This window comes from Delphinus delphis, chromosome 3 (genome assembly GCF_949987515.2).
Source record: "Delphinus delphis chromosome 3, mDelDel1.2, whole genome shotgun sequence".
In the NCBI taxonomy this organism is placed as follows: Eukaryota; Metazoa; Chordata; class Mammalia; order Artiodactyla; family Delphinidae; genus Delphinus; species Delphinus delphis.
In genome coordinates this window covers 82,148,192-82,162,304 of record NC_082685.1, presented here as the reverse complement: position 1 = coordinate 82,162,304, position 14,113 = coordinate 82,148,192, and the positions used below count along the sequence as shown (strand labels likewise).

The 14,113-nt window shown below is 39.0% G+C and overlaps 1 protein-coding gene across 2 annotated transcripts in view; it reads left to right on the top strand.

The window, feature by feature from the left end:
• The window catches only part of MCC (MCC regulator of WNT signaling pathway), a 463,984-nt gene that overhangs the window by 106,417 nt on the left and 343,454 nt on the right, over positions 1–14,113 (top strand). The window lies entirely within an intron of this gene.

Genomic DNA, 14,113 nt, shown 5'->3' with positions numbered 1-14,113 from the left:
TGTCCCCAGGCTGTCCTCTGGACCACACTTGCTCTGGGTGAGCGCTTGCTAATCCCCCAGTTCTGTCCTGTGGCTTCCCAGTTCCTGGTTTACTGCTTTCTTTATTTTAGTTCTTCCATTTCCCAAGTGTAATAATGCACTCAAATAGCTACTGGGGAGGAAGGGCAAACTGGATGGGAAAGGTGGTAATTGAATCAGCAGGCCTCAGAAACTCTTTAGGGACTTCTTCAAAGCTTGGTTCAGATCTGCACAGTGAGGTTTTTAACCATTTCTTTTTTATTTAATGTGTAAAAATGTTTCTACAAACTGTTTTCCTGTTCCTAAGTATTATTGTTTCCTACTAATGCAAGATAAGCAACTAGAAAGAAAATTCTGAAAAATGTTGCTAATTACTGAAGCTGAGTGATGGGAACATGGGGTTTATTGTACATGTTTTTGAGAACTCAAATATACATATTTTTAGTATGTTTATAAAAAGTTTAAAAGAAAAAATGCATCTTAAAGGGATAGCCTGAATCAAGGGATACAGGAAGTATCTGAATTTTCTGCCTATACTTTAGGGAACTTTTTTTCCTTGGAAATGTCTCCTCTATCTCCCTCTCTGTTTCTTTCTCCGCTCGGTAGATCTAGTGGCAAGAAGTGAAGCTCTGTGTTAATTGTCCATCATTTGTTAAATACATACTAATTAGCTTGGATGATTCTGTACTGCCCCACAGAACACACACACACACACACACACACACGCACACACACACAGAGACAGACATGCACACCCTGAATGATGTTCTGGGCAGTGGAATAATTGGGAGCATTATTATTGAGTAATTGAAATAATAAAAATGCCCTCCTATCCCCTATGCCTTGCTATCTTAATGGATTCCATTTTAGCTGCAAATTAGGTATCTGGTAATTCATATGCTCTTAGTGCAATATGTAGAAATATTTAATTTTTGAACTAACATTTTTCTGAGTATTAGTGTATGTTCATTATAGAAAAATAAGGAAAAAAAGGCAAGCAGAAGAAAACAAAAACCATCCTTAATATCTTACTACCCAGAAATAACAACTACTGTTTACATTTCTCCCTCTCTTTCTCATGTGGTGTGTGTATGTGTGATTTAATTGTTTCTTACATATTTTTTCACATACTTTCCATATAATTTTGTATCCTGCAGTTTTTCCTCTGCATTTTCCTCATGCTTTTAAATAGCATTAGAAAACATGATTTGTAATGGTTACATCATGTAAAATGGACACTAAGAATTGGTTTATTAAATGAAAGGATGAGTAGAATTCTTTTTGCTAAGCTGTATTTTCTAATTTTTCTGCCAAGAACTTGGACTTCTTCTATAAGTACATAAGCACACACACATACATATATTTGAAGGGTTAAGTAAACTGTGGTATGTTTCAACAATTGAATACCATATAGCCATTAAAGTAATATATAAATGTGTATCAAATGTGTTTACAGAAGGAATACTTGTATGAAAAAAAATTATACTAACTGTTGAAAATTGTATTTTAATGTGTGGTGTTTATAAAATATCTTGAAAGGAATGGTTTTGATAGAATTGCTGCCCACATCTAATTGGTTTGACCGTCTCATAAGATTGCCCCAACTAAAGAAAGAGTTGAAGAACAACTCCTTTTTATCCTTTTCTATAACCACATACTCTTAGAGAAAGAAGAGGTGAGAGGAGGTGAATCGTAAAACGTATCATGAACTGAGGAAATGCCAGCACACATAAGACCATTTACCAATTTATCCTGGTAGTTAAAGCTTCAGAGGCAGATTATTACCACTCAGTTTTATTTCCTGGAGATTGTCACAGTTACACTCATGTTGGAAAACAACTTCCTGTTCAGTCTAATGTGAATCGAATACATTTAAAAATCTATAATAATTAAACAAAGCTTTATGTGTTCAATCAGTCCCTCTCTTTTCTACATCATCAATCTTTCCTTCTGATTCTATATAGATAAACTCTAGTATCTCACATCTTGAGGTCAGGAGAAACCTTTTCTTGACTGCATGTGCCTAACTATCGCCCCACTTCTCTGCTCCTCTTAACAGTTAAACTTTTGGAGGAGTCTGTCTACACTGAATGCTTATCTGTCCTTACCTCTCATTCTTCCTTCAGCCCACTCTTCCCAGCTCCAGTCATCAGCACTCCACTGACCCTGCTCTTACTGCTTTCACATTGTCCGACCCAGTGGTTCCTTCTCTGTCCTCATCTAGATCTTTGGCATTGGCTCAGCTGACTACTCCTTCATTCAGCTGCAGTTTATTTTCCTAGACTTCTCAACACGACATTCTCCTGGGTTTCTGCATACTGTTTTGGCTTCCCTCTCTCTCTGTCTGTCTCTCCCTCCCCCTCTCTTTCTTTTTTTTTACTCCTCTTCTCCTGGACCACTTCCAAATTTTGAGGTGCCTTGGAGTTACATTTTATCCCTAGATGATCTCATGTGGTCTCATGATTTTAAATACTGTTTTTGTGCCAGTGACTCCCAAATGTATGTATCTAGCCCTGCCCTTTCCTGGTTCTGTCACTTACTGCCTACACAGCACTAGAGAAGTTACTTAATCTCTCTGTATCTCAGTTTCCTCATTAAGTATTACATGAGAACAATTATTGTTATTTGGAGGAATAAAGAAGCTAATATAGGGCTTCCCTGGTGACGCTGTGGTTAAGAATCCGCCTGCGAATGCAGGGGACACGGGTTCGAGCCCTGGTCCGGGAAGATACCACGCGCCGCGGAGCAACTAAGCCCGTGTGCCACAGTTTTGAGCCCGCGCTCTAGAGCCCGTGAGCCACAACCACTGAGCCTGAGTGCCACAACTACTGAAGCCTGCGCGCCTGGAGCCCGTGTTCCACAACAAGAGAAGCCACCGCAATGGGAAGCCCACGCGCCGCAACAAAGAGTAGCCCCTAGTTGTCGCAACTAGAGAAAGCCTGTGCACAGCAACAAAGACCCAACACAGCCAAAAATAAAGAAAATAAATTTTTTTTTAAAATTTTTAAAAAGAAGCTAATATATGGAAAGCACATGAAACGATGCCTAGCATAGCAAGATAAGCTATAAGCCCTAGATGCAAGTTAAGTTAATATTGTTATTATTATTACCACTCAGTTTTATTTCCTGGAGATTGTCACAGTTACACTCATGTTGGAAAACAACTTCCTGTTCAGTCTAATGTGAATCGAATACATTTAAAAATCTATAATAATTAAACAAAGCTTTATGTGTTCAATCAGTCCCTCTCTTTTCTACATCATCAATCTTTCCTTCTGATTCTATATAGATAAACTCTAGTATCTCACATCTTGAGGTCAGGAGAAACCTTTTCTTGACTGCATGTACCTAACTATCGCCCCACTTCTCTGCTCCTCTTAACAGTTAAACTTTTGGAGGAGTCTGTCTACACTGAATGCTTATCTGTCCTTACCTCTCATTCTTCCTTCAGCCCACTCTTCCCAGCTCCAGTCATCAGCACTCCACTGACCCTGCTCTTACTGCTTTCACATTGTCCGACCCAGTGGTTCCTCCTCTGTCCTCATCTAGATCTTTGGCATTGGCTCAGCTGACTACTCCTTCATTCAGCTGCAGTTTATTTTCCTAGACTTCTCAACACGACATTCTCCTGGGTTTCTGCATACTGTTTTGGCTTCCCTCTCTCTCTGTCTGTCTCTCCCTCCCCCTCTCTTTCTTTTTTTTTACTCCTCTTCTCCTGGACCACTTCCAAATTTTGAGGTGCCTTGGAGTTACATTTTATCCCTAGATGATCTCATGTGGTCTCATGATTTTAAATACTGTTTTTGTGCCAGTGACTCCCAAATGTATGTATCTAGCCCTGCCCTTTCCCTTGAGCTTCAGAATCAGGTAAAATTGACACATATTCTTGCATATCTTATAGACAACTCAACCTTAACATTGTCAAAAAGTTTTTTTTTTTTTTTTCGCGGTACGCGGGCCTCTCACTGTTGTGGCCTCTCCCGTTGTGGAGCACAGGCTCCGGATGCGCAGGCTCAGCAGCCATGGCTCACGGGCCTAGCCGCTCCGCAGCACGTGGGATCTTCCCAGACCGGGGCACGAACCTGTGTCCCTTGCATCGGCAGGTGGACGCTCAACCACTGCGCCACCAGGGAAGCCCCAAAAAGTATTTTTGATTCCCTTCCCTACCCTTCCTCCCAGGGTCGTTTCTGTCCCAGATATCCCCACCTAGGAAATATCACCATCCACTAGTTTGCTCAAGCCAGCAAGTCCCATTGCCTCTTTTGCCAAAGTGCTTCCAGAATCTGTCCACTTCCTTGGCTCTCCTGCCACCACCCTCTTCTAACACCATCATGTCTTACCTTGGCTACTAAAAGAGCCTGTAACTGGCCTCCCTGATTCTTCCCTTGACTCCTTACATTTCATTCTTTACCCTGCAGTCAGAGTGGTCTTTTAACATTATGAAAACATGCTTAGGTCATTCCTGTGCCTACAGCGCTCCATGGCTTCCATATGAACTCAAATGAAGTCCAAATTCCTTACCGCAGTCTACCCCGTTCCCACCGCTCTAAGTTGATCTCATAGCAATTCCCCTGACTTCTTTTGCAAGCTCCAGCCACACTGACCTTCCTGCTATTTCGCTAACTTAGCAAATTTAGCCGGCCGCCAACCTATGCCCTGGCTTTTTCCTCTCATCTAAAACACTCTTCTTTCTGACCTTCTCTTTCTGACGTTCTCTTTGCATGGCTGAGTCTTTCCTGTTATTCAGATTCCAGCTTAAATATTCCCTCTTTGGAGAGGCCTTTCCAAGCTAATGTAACCTCTCCTCATTTACTCCTTCACATGCCCTTATGCTTCATACCACTAATTCTTATCTGACATTATATTATATGCTCACTTGAACATTTATTTATCCATCTCCCCCAGTGCAATAAAAGTTCTGCTAGAATACTGATGGCCTTGCTGGGGTCCTGCTATACCCCAGCACTTAGAACAGTGCCTGGCCCATGAGACATGCTCAATGCGTATTTGTTGAATGAATGAATGAGCAATGCACTGTGTTCATGCTCTTTTAGGGCTTCACAGAAGTGCAATGCATAGTTCCAGACACTAAGTAACTTACAGTTTAATTGTGGAGTCATAAGCACATGACAAATTAGGTAGCAATGAGGTTTAAATTAGAGTCAGTGAAACTTTAAAGGCCATTGAATGGTGCAGAAGATAAGGTCCATAAGGAGATCTAAGAAATACCGTGAGCAGGAGTTTCAAGAAAGGGTTGAGATTTCACCTGTGACTGCATTGTGAAGAGAAGTAGAAAGAATGTTGTGCTGTTGTGAGAAAAGCCTGAGAAAAACTTAAGTTTAACAGTTAAGTGTCAGAAAGACTTTATTGTCAGCCCTAACATTTCACAGCACATCTCAGCAGGGAGTCGAGTTGACAGAAAAAGACCTGTCAAAACATTACAGGCTCTACTTGGAAGAGGAGTTTCGATAGATTCATTTTTCCCAAATGTTTTCCTCAGAACACTGATTTCAAGAGATGCTCATAAATATTATGTGAAGAAAGAATTTCTTCGACAAATACATTTGAAAACTTTGGGTTAAATTAGATGAAGAGTTTACTTCGAGACATCTCGGAGTCTTTAATGTGCTAACGTTTCCTGTGAATCTCCAGGAGAAGAATAAAATACATAGCATTCCCCACATTTAATTGACCTTAAACTTTTATTTACAAATCTTCTCTTTGACCTTTCTCAGATATACTTTGGGGAAAAATTAAGATATCTGATCAACTAAATCATAATAGATTTTTGTATCATTTTAGAAATAATATTCAAAATTTTTTGTATTTCAGGCACCAGCTATATAAAATTTAATAGTTATAGCAATAATAAAAAAGGTTAAAAATTACCAATATTTACTATGCACAAGGCAATTTTCTAGGAACTAGTATTATATGCTAAACTGATAAATCCCCAGGTTCACCACTGAGTTGCTGTGGGACTTAGGCTACATTCCTGATTATTCTGAGCTTCACCTCTCTTATCTCTAAAAGTAGAGTAGGGGCTTCCCTGGTGGCGCAGTGGTTGAGAGTCCGCCTGCCGATGCAGGGGACATGGGTTCGTGCCCCGGTCCGGGAAAATCCCACATGCCGCGGATAGGCTAGGCCCATGAGCCATGGCCGCTGAGCCCGTGCGTCCGGAGCCTGTGCTCCGCAACAGGAGAGGCCACAACAGTGAGAGGCCCGCGTACCGCAAAAAAAAAAAAAATAGAGTAGTAATACCTGCATTATAGGGTATTTGGAAGGACTTAGTGGGATATCACTTGTAAAGTTCTTACACAGTGCCTGTTCACATTAGGTTTTCAATAAACAATAACATTACGTTAATTATCATTATCATCTCTGATCCTTGCGACTACATTCCAGGTTTAGAATAGAACCCTCCTTATGTAGAGGAGGACACTGAGCCTCAGAGAAATTCATTGATTTGCTCTAAGCCACACAGCTACTAAGGAGTTGAGAACACTAAGACATCACTTATTGAAAGAGATAATTCTTTGAGTCCCCTGCAACTTTTGCTTAGAAACTTCATCTTCATGACCAAGATGCAAACTAAAAAGAGCACTGCCATCCAGAGACCACTTCCAGCAATTGCAGACACATGGTGCCCAGGGTCTTGTGGAGGGATCTGAGGACAAGGCCTGTTAGAGAAGCCCATCTCTTTGCCAGCAAAGTGACAGCATGCATTATGCCAAAATAGTTATAAGGTTGTGTGTATGCTACCTAATTTCCCATTGGAAAATAAATAATCTAGATTCGTTATAATTATTTGTAATTTTCATTTAAAAATTTTGTGGTTAAAAGCTTTTCATTTTGGGGGGAAAGGATAAATTGGGAGATTGGGATTGACATATACACACTACTATATATAAAATAGATAACTACAACAAGAACAGGCTCTTAGTTCCCATAATATGACTAGGTGAAGGAAAATGCAATAAAATATGATTTAAAGGGAAAAAAATAATAAAATAGATAACTAATAAAGACCTACTGTATAGCACAGGGAACTCTACTCAAAACTTTGTAATGGCCCATATAGGAAAAGAATCTAAGAAAAGAGTGGATATATGTATATGTATATCTGATGCACTTTGCTGTACACTGAAACTAACATAACATTGTAAACCAACTATACTCCAATAAAAATTTTAAAAAAATTTTTTTCATTTAAAAATTTTTAAAATTTAAATCACATATAAAAAATTGTGATTTAAATTTTTTTTCAATTTTCTTTGTGATGAGGGAAGACTCTGGAATTTAAAAAAATTCCTAGCATTAGGTATTTATGTATGTTAGCAATTCCAACAGAACCTTTATTCAAACGTGCCCTTTTAAATAAACGGTTTTTTACTTCAACTAAGCTGTGAACTTTAGACATGATTTCTACATATTCCTGTTAAATGTGTGAATTATGTGAAAGAGATACTGCTTCAGGGTGATGACCACTAAAAAATAAATGGCTGAATTGTCTGCGGAGAGCTGATATGAGCCTGCAAGCTTGCCTAATGAGGTCTGTGCTTTTCATATCTTTGGGAGCACTTTTTTTCTTCCTTTGGTCAGGTCTCAGAGAGTCCAGGAACTTATTTGAATCAAATCCCCATGGTTTTAAAACATTGCTTAAGACAGCAGACATTAAAATCTGCTAATTAATGCAACTAAATTTAACTTATGCTAAGATTAGAACACTGGGCACAGTTTCCAATAACCTGTATCTTCAAAGATGCTTTATTGGCCTTTCCTTGATATATATTCCCACCTGATGTGTCAGCTTCATTAATTACTGCTCTGATAGTGCCCCTGTGGTCCAAAAGGAGCATATAAAGTACTTAAGTTTCTTGGAGAAACTAATAGGAAGAATTTTCCTTAATGGAACTCAAAGTAAAAAGTTAAATCAAAGAATACATAGTTAGACAGGAAGGACTCCAAACCCCACAAGTCTGAGGAAGGAAATGTAAGGAGATATCCTGATTCCTTGGCCCATTTAAAGAGACAAGCAACCCCCTGAATTTTGGTTTAGTATCTTGCTTTTAAAAAATTAAAACTAGTGCTTCCCTGGCGGCGCAGTGGTTGAGAGTCCGCCTGCTGATGCAGGGGACACAGGTTCGTGCCCCGGTCCAGGAAGATCCCAAATGCCGTGGAGCGGCTGGGCCCATGAGCCATGGCCTCTGAGCCTGCGCATCCGGAGCCTGTGCTCTGCAACGGGAGAGGCCACAACAGTGAGAGGCCCGCGTACCGCAAAAAAAAAAAAAAAAAAAATTAAAACTAAAATTAGTTAATATATGCAAAACCTGTCTAGTTCTGAAACATCCCAATTTTTTCAGAATGAATGGTACTCTTAAATATTGTTGGGGTTTTGTCTATGTGTATAAATATTTTTCTAAACTCTTAAAACAGGTTAAATTAAGTGAGACAGAGGGCATTTTCCAATTCAGCTGCATTGACACTAGTATGTAGAGTTATGGCTGGTAAATTTAGAGAATCAAATGTGGTTTAAGCTCTCTATGGACTCTGGATGAGAAATTAATAATTAACACAGAGTCTTTTAAATAAAATCACTCACTGAGAGTGTTTCATTGTTAAAAATACTGCCCAGTTAGCATAAAACCAGACTAAAGTCACAGCAGTTTTTAGCCCAGTTGAAGTTTTCAAGAAGTTTGGTTTTTTGTTGGTGGTACTGGTAGTTTTTTACATACTCTAAGCCCTATGTCATAGGGTTAACAATATGTTTATTTAATTTATCCTACCCCTAGAGGCTTCTACATTCTTTAAATAATAGGTACCATGTTAACGTTCTTCTGTTGCATAGTGAGAATACTGTCAACGACTGTCTGTAGATTGACTGTTTTTAGAGTTAATTTGGGTAGATTTAGTTCTTGATTAACTTAGTCCACTTGTATCCCTTTTTATTAATCATTGTCCTTCCTGGCCTTGAGCAGTTCCTAATACCCACTGATTCACCTGTTCATACTTCTCAGATTAGACCTGCCATGGTCCAGATCTGGGTCTTCCTCCCCATCCTCTGAATTACTGCGGTTTCCTTCTAACAGTTCTTTTTGTCTAATTCCAGTTGATGCTGCTATGACTTCCAAATATTTTAAATACGTACTTATGGTAAAAGTGCACTGATTGTCTCTTGCCTACTTAAGAGACTCTCTGAACTCTTTTGGATGTCAAGACTCCTTACCATCCAGTGGGCTCATCCTACCTTACTCCATCTTGTTCCCCATTACTTCTTCACATGGACGCTTAGCTTCAATAATGCTGGCCTTCTGATTGATACATTCTCCTCAAGCCTACGTTTTGAGTTTTGTTCCTTCTGTACTATATTAGGTAGAGCTTTTTGGTGACAAGCCACAAACCCTCAACACTAATATTTTGAAGGAAAAGGGGAAGGGGAGAAGGAGAGGGAGGGAGGGGAGAGGGAGAGAGAAAATGTGAATATATTGGAGGATCTAGGCAGTTAGATCTAGCATGAATAGCTCCAGAGGTTCAATGCCATCAGTCTTCTTCTTTCCCTGTTTCAACCCTTTCCCTCAGAAATAGCTTTATTCTCAGGCTTCTGTGGCCTACAGCAGCCCCAGGATTACTCCCGTTCTGTTGAGTAACTACAAGAGAAAAGAGTGATCTTTCTTTTCACAGCAGCTCCACAAAATTCCTGGAAATTGGTCTCATTAGGTCTTCTTGGCTCATATACCTATCCTTGAACAAGTCCCTGTGGCCAGAAGAATGCAGTGGTCTGATTGGCCAGGCCTGGACCACACACTCAACCTATAAGATTGGAGTGGAGTTGTTTCTATCCACATCATATGGACTGAGAGTTGAGGAAAGGAGGGAGGGAATCAAGGTACTGTCACCACAAGAAGAGTAAATGGATGCAGGGCAGGTAAAAAGAGCAGATGGCCACCACATGGTCCTATGTGTAAATCTTGCCTCCTATCTTTTCATTCAATATATACTCTTGCAATCCTCAAAAGGCTTTAATAATGCTACATTAAACTGACATGTACACATATATTTTGCAACTAGGAGATTCACGTGTGTCTTGTCATAAAGCCAAATTGTAAAAATTTTAATGCATTCTGTTTTTTAAATGTGCTTCTATTATATCCTATGCCTATCCATCACTGTAATTATGAACCATCCTGTGTTATAATTGTACATTTATATTTCTTTCTTCTCAACTAGATTATGTATACTGGGTGAATAACAGAGAGCCTCACACATGCCAAGCACTGGATGAATATTTGATCAATAAATTAACATATCAATGAGCAAAACTGTTTGATACTCATAGTACCTAGTCTTAGGTTTAGTAACTATTTGCTGATTTATTGTCAGTCTTCAAAGCATAGGCCTCTTTCTTTGAGGTAGAACTATTCCTTTCAAATAAGACATGTGTTTGGACCTAGGCATTTTTTTAAAAGAAAATTAGTCCAAGTAATGTGTTACAGATCAATCTTTTCAAGATTAATTTTTTCCTTTAAATCTATTCTTATCTTGAGGTTATAGTCTCAAGCTGGATATAATAAAAGTACCAGAACATTGAGTTCATTTCAGCTAGTGTCTAGTAGGTGCCTTCACTGTGACACTTGCTGCTAAAGTGACAAAAGGAGAAGGTTTGCTGTCCTTGATTGAAAAATATGGCCACAATATTTTTCAGCTCTTTTCCCACACCCCTTGAATCTAGGGTGGCTTTGTGGTTTATTTCGACCAACAGAATGTGGCAAGAGTGAAATTGTGCGAGTTCTGGAGCCTAGGCTTCAAAATGCCTTGCAGCTTCCTGCTTCACCTCTTGGAACATTCCTGCAACCATGAAGGGAAGTCTGGGCTAGACTAATAAATGGTGAGAGACCGCACAGAGAGGCCCAGCCAATAACCAGCATCGAGGCCCCAGACACATGAATGTGCACATCATAGTTTCTCCAACCCCAGTTGAGCTATCAGATGACTGCAAGTCACGTTAATGATCCTAGGTGAGATAAGATGGAGAACTGCCCAGGTGAGCCCAGCCCAAATTGTTGACCCCAGAATCACAAGAAACAGTAAGTTGCAGCTGTTTCAAGCTACTAAGTTTTGTGATTGCTTGTTACATAGCAGTAGATAAGTGGTATATATATATAGGGAATTACCCTTAAGAAGTTTGTGAAAGTATTATGAATATGAGGCAATACAAAAGACCCCAAGCCATCTATAAATTAATTGCAACCCCTATCAAAATCCCAGTGGCATTTTGCACAGAAATAAAAAAAAACGAGCCTAAAATTTGTAAGGAACCACAAAAGACCCCAAACAGCCAAAGCAATCCTGAGAGAGAAGTACAAAGCTGGAGGTATTGTACTTTCTGATTTTAAGCTATATTATAAAGGCATAGTAATCTAAACAATATGGTAGTGGTATTAAAAACAGACACATAGACTAATGGAACAGAATCAAGAGCTGAGAAATAAACCCACGCATATACAGTTAACTAATACTTGGCAAGAGAGCCAAGAATACTCAATGAGGAAATGATAGTCTCATTGATAAATGGTGTTGGGAAAACTGGATATTCACATGCAAAAAAATGAAATTGGACCCCTATCTTATACCACTCATAAAATTAACTTGAAATGGGTTAAAAACTTAAATGTAAGTTTTGAAACTGTAAAACTACTAGCAGAAAACATAAAAGTTCCTTGATACTGTCTTGACAATGATTTTTTTTTAATATGACAACTAAAAGCACACGCAACAAAAGCAAAAAATAAACAAGTGGGACTGCATCAAACTTAAAAGTTTCTGTACAACAAAGAAACAATCAGCAGAATGAAAAGGCACCCTACAGAATGGAGAATATATTTGCAAACCATCTATCTGACAAGCAGTTAATATCCAAAATATGTAAGTAACTCATACAACTCTATAGCAAAAAAAGAACAAACTATCTGATTAAAAATAGAGGACTTGAACAGACATTTTTCTAAAGAAGACATACAGATGACCAATAGACACATGAAAAAATGTTCAACATCACTCATCATCAGAAATATGCAAATTGAAGCCACGAGATATCACACCTGTTAGAATGACTATCATCAAAGACAAGAGATAGGTTGTTGGTGAGGGTGTGGAGAAGAGGGAACCTTGTGCACCGTTGGTGGGAATGTAATTAGTACAGCCACTGTCAAAAATACTATGGGGCTTCCCTGGTGGCGCAGTGGTTGAGAGTCCACCTGCCGATGCAGGGGACACGGGTTCGTGCCCCCGTCGGGGAAGATCCCACATGCCGCAGCGGCTGGGCCCATGAGCCATGGCCGTTGAGCCTGTGCGTCCGGAGCCTGTGCTCCGCAACGGGAGAGGCCACAACAGTGAGAGGTCCGCGTACCGGAAAAAAAAAAAAATACTATGAAGTTTCCTCAAAAATTTAAAAATAGAATTAATATATGATCCAGAAATCCCACTTCTGGATATATATCTGAAGAAAATGAAAACACTAATTCAGAAAGATATCTGCACTCCCGTGTTCATTGCAGCGTTATTCACAACAGCCAAGATAGGGAAACAACCTAAGTGTCCACTGATAAATGAATGATAAACAAGATGTGGTATATATGTACAATGGAATAGTATTCAATCATGAGAAAGAAGAAGATCCTGCCATTTGCAACAACATGGAGGGACTTTGAGGGTATTATGCTAAGTGAAATTAGACAGAGATACAGGCCTTCCTCAAAAAGCAAGAAAAAATCTCAAATAAACAACCTAACCTACCACCTAAAAGAATTAGAAAAAGAAGAACAAAGTCCACAGTCAGCAGAAGGTAGGCTATAATAAAGATCAGAGAAGAAATAAATAAAACAGAAATCCAAAAAAACAAAAGGAAATATCAGTGAAACCAAGAGCTTTTTTTTTTGAAAAGATAAACAAAATTGATGAACGTTTAACCAGGCTCACCAAGAAGAAAAGACAGAGGACCCAAATAAACAAAAAAGAAATGAAAGAGGAGAAATAACAGATACCACAGAGATACAAAAAAATCGTAAGAGAATGCTATGAACAGTTACAAACCAACAAATTGGACAACCTAGAAGAAATGAACAAATATCTAGAAACATACAGCCTGCCAAGACTGAGTCAAGAAGAAGCAAAGAATTTGAACAGATCATTAGAAATGAAGTAGAATCTGTAATTAAAAAAAAGAAAAGAAAAGAAAAAGGTCCCTGCAAATAAAACTCCAGGACTGGATGGCTTCACTGTGGAAGACTACCAAACACATAAAGAAGAACTTAAACCTGTCCTTCTCAATCCTTCTCAAACTATTCCAAAAATTTGAAGAGGAGATAACACTCCCAAATTTATTCTACAAGACTACCATTATCCTGATACGAAAACAGACAAAGACACTACAAAAAAAGAAAATCACAGGCTAATAACTTTGATGAATATTGATGCAGAAATCCTCAACAAAATATTAGCAAACTGAATCCAACAATACAATGAATGATCATAAACCTTGGTCAAATTGGATTTATTCCCGCGTTGCAAGGATGGTTTAACAGAGGCAAATGAATCAATGTGATACACCACATTATCAAAAGGGAAGACGAAAACCACATGATCATCTTAATAGACGCAGAAAAAGCATTTGACAAAATTCAGCATCCCTTCATGATAAAAACTCTCATCAAAGTGGATATAGAGGGAACATACCTCAACATAACAGGGGGCATTTATAACAAACCTACAGCCAACAAATACTCAAGGGTGAAAAGCTGAAAGCCTTCCCGGTAAATTCAGGAACAAGAGAAGGATGCCCACTATCAATACTTCTATTTAACATAGTATTAGAAGTCCTAGCCACAGAAACCAGACGATATATATATATGTGTGTGTGTGTGTATACACACACACACTCTCTCTCTCTCTCTCTCTCTCTCTCTCTCTCTCTCTCATCTACCTTGGAGTACTTGGGTGGAAAAGACTGAGAAACACTGTATTAAAGGATCCCTTTAAAAGTGTATGAACCTTGGAGCTTCTTTCTCTTCTAGTTTGTTTTCTTGGGCTGTTTAAGGCT